This window comes from Camellia sinensis, chromosome 3, assembly GCF_055761805.1.
Source record: "Camellia sinensis isolate YWXY chromosome 3, ASM5576180v1, whole genome shotgun sequence".
NCBI lineage: Eukaryota > Viridiplantae > Streptophyta > Magnoliopsida > Ericales > Theaceae > Camellia > Camellia sinensis.
In genome coordinates, this window is record NC_138963.1 from 52,418,193 (window position 1) to 52,424,192 (window position 6,000).

A 6,000-nucleotide genomic window follows, 5' to 3' on the forward strand; every position below is an offset into this window, starting at 1 on the left:
GACTAATCTTCTTTCGCCGATATAGAAGCGGACTGCACCAACAGTTGGTGTATTATTGTCCAATGAAATGATTGGTATATGGAACAATTCACGTAAGGGCTGAGCTAGTTTTTTGCTCACCCAGTTGGGATGTTGGCGTCATGACCAACCTAAATGAAATATTGGTGTTTTGCCCAATGTTAAGGCCGAGCTGATTCTGCTCGACCAAAACAAAATGTTGGTGTTGTCCAACAAATAATAGCCGAGCTGACTTTGCTCGGCCAAGCGCTATGTTGGTGCCTTGCCCAACTTACAAGAGGCCGAGCTGACTTCGCTCGGAGAAAGGAAATGTTGGCGTTCTATCCGACTCCATGTCAGAATATTGGTGTTTTGTCCAATTTAATGGCCGAGCTGGTTTGGCTCGGCCGAAGTGAAATAACTGAGATTTGTCCAACTTCCTTTAGGGCCGAGTTGATTTTTGCCAGCCCAAACACAAGACTTGAAGTGTTGTCAAAGCCAGAATGGCAGTGGTAATTTTTGCTCGGCCGAATGAAAATTTTTGTGTTCGTTCAAAAACAAAAAAAACCGAGCTGAGAGTAGCCGCGAACATTTAAATCGAAGAAATTCTGATTTTAGTTCGGCATATTGCGCGGCCAGCCGGCCTATCAGTTATGGTACATTAAAGTTTCAATCAAGACATTTTACACGTTGCAACCGAACAAAAAGAGAAGATCAGCGGGCAAAAAGTTCAAATTTCATTGATTAAGGAAATTGCATTACAATTATGGGGCCCTAGCCCGGTTACATTAAACAAAGAAAGAAAAGAAATGAAAACAAAGCAAGAAATAGGAGGGGGCATTTCAATCCAATTCCAGGTCAACCGTCTGCTCGGCGACCTCCACAATCTGCTCGGCAACGTCCGCAGTGTGCTCGGGCAAGCCTTCTTCCGACTCATCATCCGCGTGCTCCACCACGACAACTTCCTGATCGGCTACTTGATCTTCAGCATCCTGAGATGCTTTAGGCGAAGTTTTCTCGGTTTGTTGCGCAGCGGCGGCTTCTTCCGCGACTTCCTTTTTGGCCTCCTCTATGAGCCTTTTCTGTGCGGCGCTCGCATAGGCCTGCATATAGTGCGGTATGAAGGCCGCAGGCGGATGTAGGAACATGTCAGCATCTTGACCAAGGCCAACTTTCTCCACGGCAGCTTTCCAACCGCATTGGAAAAAGATGTCCTTGGTCGCCTACACCTGCCGTTCATACGTTTTTTCGCCTTGAGCATAACCCCTGTCTTCGGCGTCGCTAACCGCCTTATCTTTCTCCTCTTTATGGGCATCGCGCAGCTTCCTCAGCTCGGCGAGATACCGGGCTTTGGTCGACTTCACAGCCCGCTGTTTGTCCGCTTCAGCTCGGTCAACCTTTTGGCTCAGGTTATCTCGCTCGGCCACAACTGCTTCCTGCGCGGCCTTCAGCTTCGCTATCTCGGCCTTTTGGGCCTTGTTCTCAGCTATGGCATCCCGTAGGCTCTGCCGCACTGCGATCATTCGGTCGTGCGCTAAATAGTTCTTTTGCGCGGCCTGAAAACAAATGAAAGATCGTAAACGCTCAGAAAACTAAGCAAAAACTGGTTAATAACTTCCAGAAAAAAGAGTGGAACTTACCAAAACGATCGATTTTGCTGCCGAGCGAAACACCTTCAGGTCGGATAGCTCGTCGTGCTTCTTCATGTCGGCGGGAAGGATCAGCCCCTTGGTCATGTTGAAACTGAGGGAGTAATCCTTGTCCTCGTACACTGAATCGGCCTCAGAGACAGCCCGGCCTTTGTACTTAATCTCGGGCGCCCAGACCAAGGGGGTCGTTGGGGCTTTGGATAGCCCGCTTAGTTGTTCGGTCTGGTCACCTAACTCGGCGGATGCGTGCTCGGTTGAATCTTCGTCGATCAGTTGTTGCCTTGTTTGGTCTTTTCTCGGTCATTTCTTTGACCGGCCTGTTGGATGTTCGCTTGCAAGAGCCAGCACAGCCCCCTCCCTTTGCTCAGCTAGAGTGGAAGAAGTCCCCCCAAGTACCTCTGGCGGCTGGGAGTCGCTCGGTTCTCCGGTGATCATTGATTTGATTGCCCAGATTTTTGCCATTTCTTGTTCGGCGGTGAGGGGAAGAAGTTTGATCGCTGGGAGATTTTGATCTGGTTCTGGAGAGGGCACACGAAGAAAGTCAGTCACCCTGCTCTTGGGCAGTGCTGTGTAGTGGTAGGTCGGTTCGAAGCCGAGGAGTTTTGGAGACTCTCTTTCCTCGGCCGGATGACGAAGCAGAACTCTGATGGCCTCTTGATTAGCTCGGGGGTAGTCGTCGGCCAAGAGCTTGTAATCTGCAAAAAAGAGGACAAGTGTTAGATCGGCAAGAAAGAAATCAGTGCAAAAAGAAAGTAGTGCAGTTTGCCGAGCTACTCACCAGCACTGCCAAAATCTTTCCTAATATACCAGCCCGGTATGGGCGCCTCGGTGTCCTCATAACGACCGGACATCCACAAGAAGTCATCGTCGTTTGTCTCCTTATCTAGGTTGCCCTCTATGAATTTTGCTCGGCCCTTCTTGACCTTCAGGTACCAGCAAAACCCACCCTTATTTTTGCTAAGGTTGTATTGATGTAATATCTCGGCAAGACTGAGATTGAGACCGAGCCTCCAATTCAGCTCGGCCACACCATTTATTATCTTGTACGTGTTGTTCGAGACTTGGGTCGGACAAAGCCTTGTCTGCCTCAAAAATTCGCAGATCAAGGGTTGGACCGGGAAGCGAAGCCCTCCTTCCACGATGGATACGACCGTGAAGGGGCACCAATCTAGGTCATCCCATGGGGTATCTCCCTTCTTGGCCAGCTCTAAATGGACATCGTCTGGAATGTTGTACTCCCTACGAAACTCGGCTAGTGCACCGGGCGAGCTCACAATGAACCGGTACTTCCCCATCTACCTCGGTTTTACTTATTTGGTGGTTTAATTTGTATCTCGGCGGACAATTCTGGTGTATTTGCTCGGACTTTGAGCTCTACCAGTGGTAATGCTGTAGGGGCCTGGTCGGTCCTAGTTCTGCATTGTTAAAAAATAAGCCCAAGGGTTAGCGCGACATAAATTGCACGGCTCCTATTGGTTCTCCTAGCTCGGTCAAAATCCCCCGTTATATGTGGCCGGTCTACCCCTATCTCGGCTCGTCTATCCGGTCGATATGGCCTTCCTAGTTTGGTTCTGACTCCCTATATCTAGCACGGTCGCGGCCTCAACGGGAAGCCGCAAATTGATCTTTGCTCGGCTGAAGATTTGTTTATGGATCCAAGTTACCTATTTAGCTCGGTCCTACCCAGATTCCAGTTGTTCATCATAGATTCAAAGTTGGTACGTTTTACTCGAAGAAACAAGGGGCATGGGAGCCCCATCTGCTTTTCTGATTCTAGTTCCAATTCTTCCTAGGGTATGCAACTATTGCTCTAAGGTGTGCCAATACTACCCCAGGGAGGAGGTATTGGTAGGTGCCTAGCATTTCCAAGTAAGAACACGAAGAACACGAGATGGAAAACATGAAGAACAATAGCACAAGAATGAAGAACAGGTTTGAAGAACTGGAAAATGGAAACTAAAAACACAATGGAGTAGTGGGGAAACTCACCGCAACCTGATGACGAGCTGGGTTCAACTCCGCAAGCTTGTAAGCAGCTTCAGAAGTAACAGAAACGATGGGTAAAGCAAGAGGCAGCAACGGCAGTGAAGGAAATGGAGTTTTTAGAGTTAGGGTTTTGGCTCAAGGAGAAGATGAATAGTGAGGGAGAAGTGACCCTTCGTGTAAGTGTTTCAGGAAGTGGAAAAAACCAAACGGCTGCGCCGTTTGAATTTCGCGCTTCAAAAGACAACTTTTGGGCGGCACGCGGCCAATGGGATGAAGTCGCGTGGTATGAAAGGACGGCTGTCAGTACGGTTGTACGACCCTTGACGGGACTACGGGCCGACCAAACGGGATAGCTCGGCAGTGGATTTGGTGCCAATCACGCTCGGCCTATACTGGTGCAACTCGGTGACTGTTAGCTCGGCCATGGTGGTAACCCTAATCACGATTAGCTCGGATGGGATTAAGGGGCAATTGAGAGGGAAGATTTGCACCAGCTAGCACGGCCGAGCTACGATAGTGCGGGTCGCGACGGACCGCTAGGCGTCGAGTTGACTTCTCTCCTGACACGGCCCGCTGGCCTGACCTGCACGACCGAAGAGATTGACCGACCAGGCATGAACTAAGGCCTGGCCGAGCTGTGACTTGTAGACATTCGACTGGGCAAGCAGTTGAGTGGAGAGACCGAGCTATGGGTAGCCCGGGCTAGACTAAGGACGAGGTGAAGGCTGGCAAGCCTTACGGCCGGTCAGCCAGGATGGGTCGGTCACGTGCAGCTCGGGCATGAAAATCAGACCTTCGGATAGGTCGGCGAGACGCAGCTTGGATATGTTGCTTATGGTGGCAATTTTCCTCAGGCAATAGGTTGGTTATGGTACTTCGGTTAAGCGTGCCACCTGGGCCAATGGCGTGAGGGAGAGGACATCTGCTCCAAGCACGCGTCAATACCATTGGGCAGTTCTGCGTGTACTGGTTGGAGGACTAGGCCTTTATACGCGTAAGGTGGTGAGAGGCGAGCACTGCCACCTGTCCAAGGAAGGACAGCAGAGGTAGTGCGCGCGCAATCTTGAGGCTGCATGGCCAGCCTAGAAATAGGAGAGGAAGAGGAACGTTAGAGGAAAGAAACTTGCGCTATCTGAAACACTCTCTCTCTCTCTCTCTCTCAAAGAGCCTCCTTCTTCCTCAAGTGATTTGACTTGATCGTCGGAGGGTCTATCTGGCACACCACCGCCAAGCAGCTCACCGTTCTCTGTGTTGTCAGGTTAGACGCCGTCACGTGAAGCTTGAACTCCATGGAGTACGGAAAGCAGAGGATATTTCGCCCCCGTACATAAACTATAAGCAGAAACTGCACCAAATAGTCTAATACAAACTCCCATATTAAAATAAGCTAGAAGTTGCTTCCACCATAATTCCCACCAAACACCCCAGTAACTTGTTTGGTGGAAAATATTTTTTAGTAAAAAATATTTTTTTATGGAAATTTTTTTGAAAAAAATATTTTTCTATATTTGGTAGTGGTGGTGGTGCAGTGGAACAAATGTATATGTAAAGGTGGTGGGGAGATGGCGGCAATGATGGTGGCAGTGGTCGTGATGATGGTGGTCTAGTGGTGGATGTGAGAGTGGTTGTGGTAGTGTGGTGACATTAGTAAAGTTTTAGTTCGGAAAATGTTTTCTACCTTTTAAAAGTAAAAAATATTTTCTACTCAAATAGGCTTATTTTTCATTGACCATAAAAAATATTTTCCGTTGATTTTCATTTTTCACTATACCAAATACCAAAAATACGAAAAATATTTCTTCCTAAACAAACGAAGCGTAAGACCATCTCTGATCATTCTTTGAATTTTCATTTAATTTGATTTTAAATTTGAATAAAAAGATTGAATTGATATGAGCTACTCCAATGTTTTTATCAAAATTTTATTAAAATCTTTTAAAAAATTACTTTCTCATTCCAATTTTCACTTTTCATCAATTTTGGTTATAAAATAAATAAATAAATAACTAGTTTCAATCCTTAATTTATAACAATTTCATCAAATTTAAGTGGGAAAAGGCTTGTTGAAAATTTAGTGAAAGATTTGATTCATTCTTCATTTGTTGAAAAATTTGCTTATCCTTTTATTTGATACAAGTTTGATGAAAGGATTAGATCTTATTTTTACCAAAATTTTCATCAAATTTAAATTTGATGAATGATTGGAGATGCTCTAACATACTAATGCTATCTTTGTAAAATTTTTTAAAATAAATAAATAAATAAATAAATAAACTTTTGACCAATAGTGTTATAGTTTTATAGCTTAAGGTGTGGTGAGAAAAATACTACAAGTTTGAGTTGATGAAATAGTAACGATCCTTTTGTA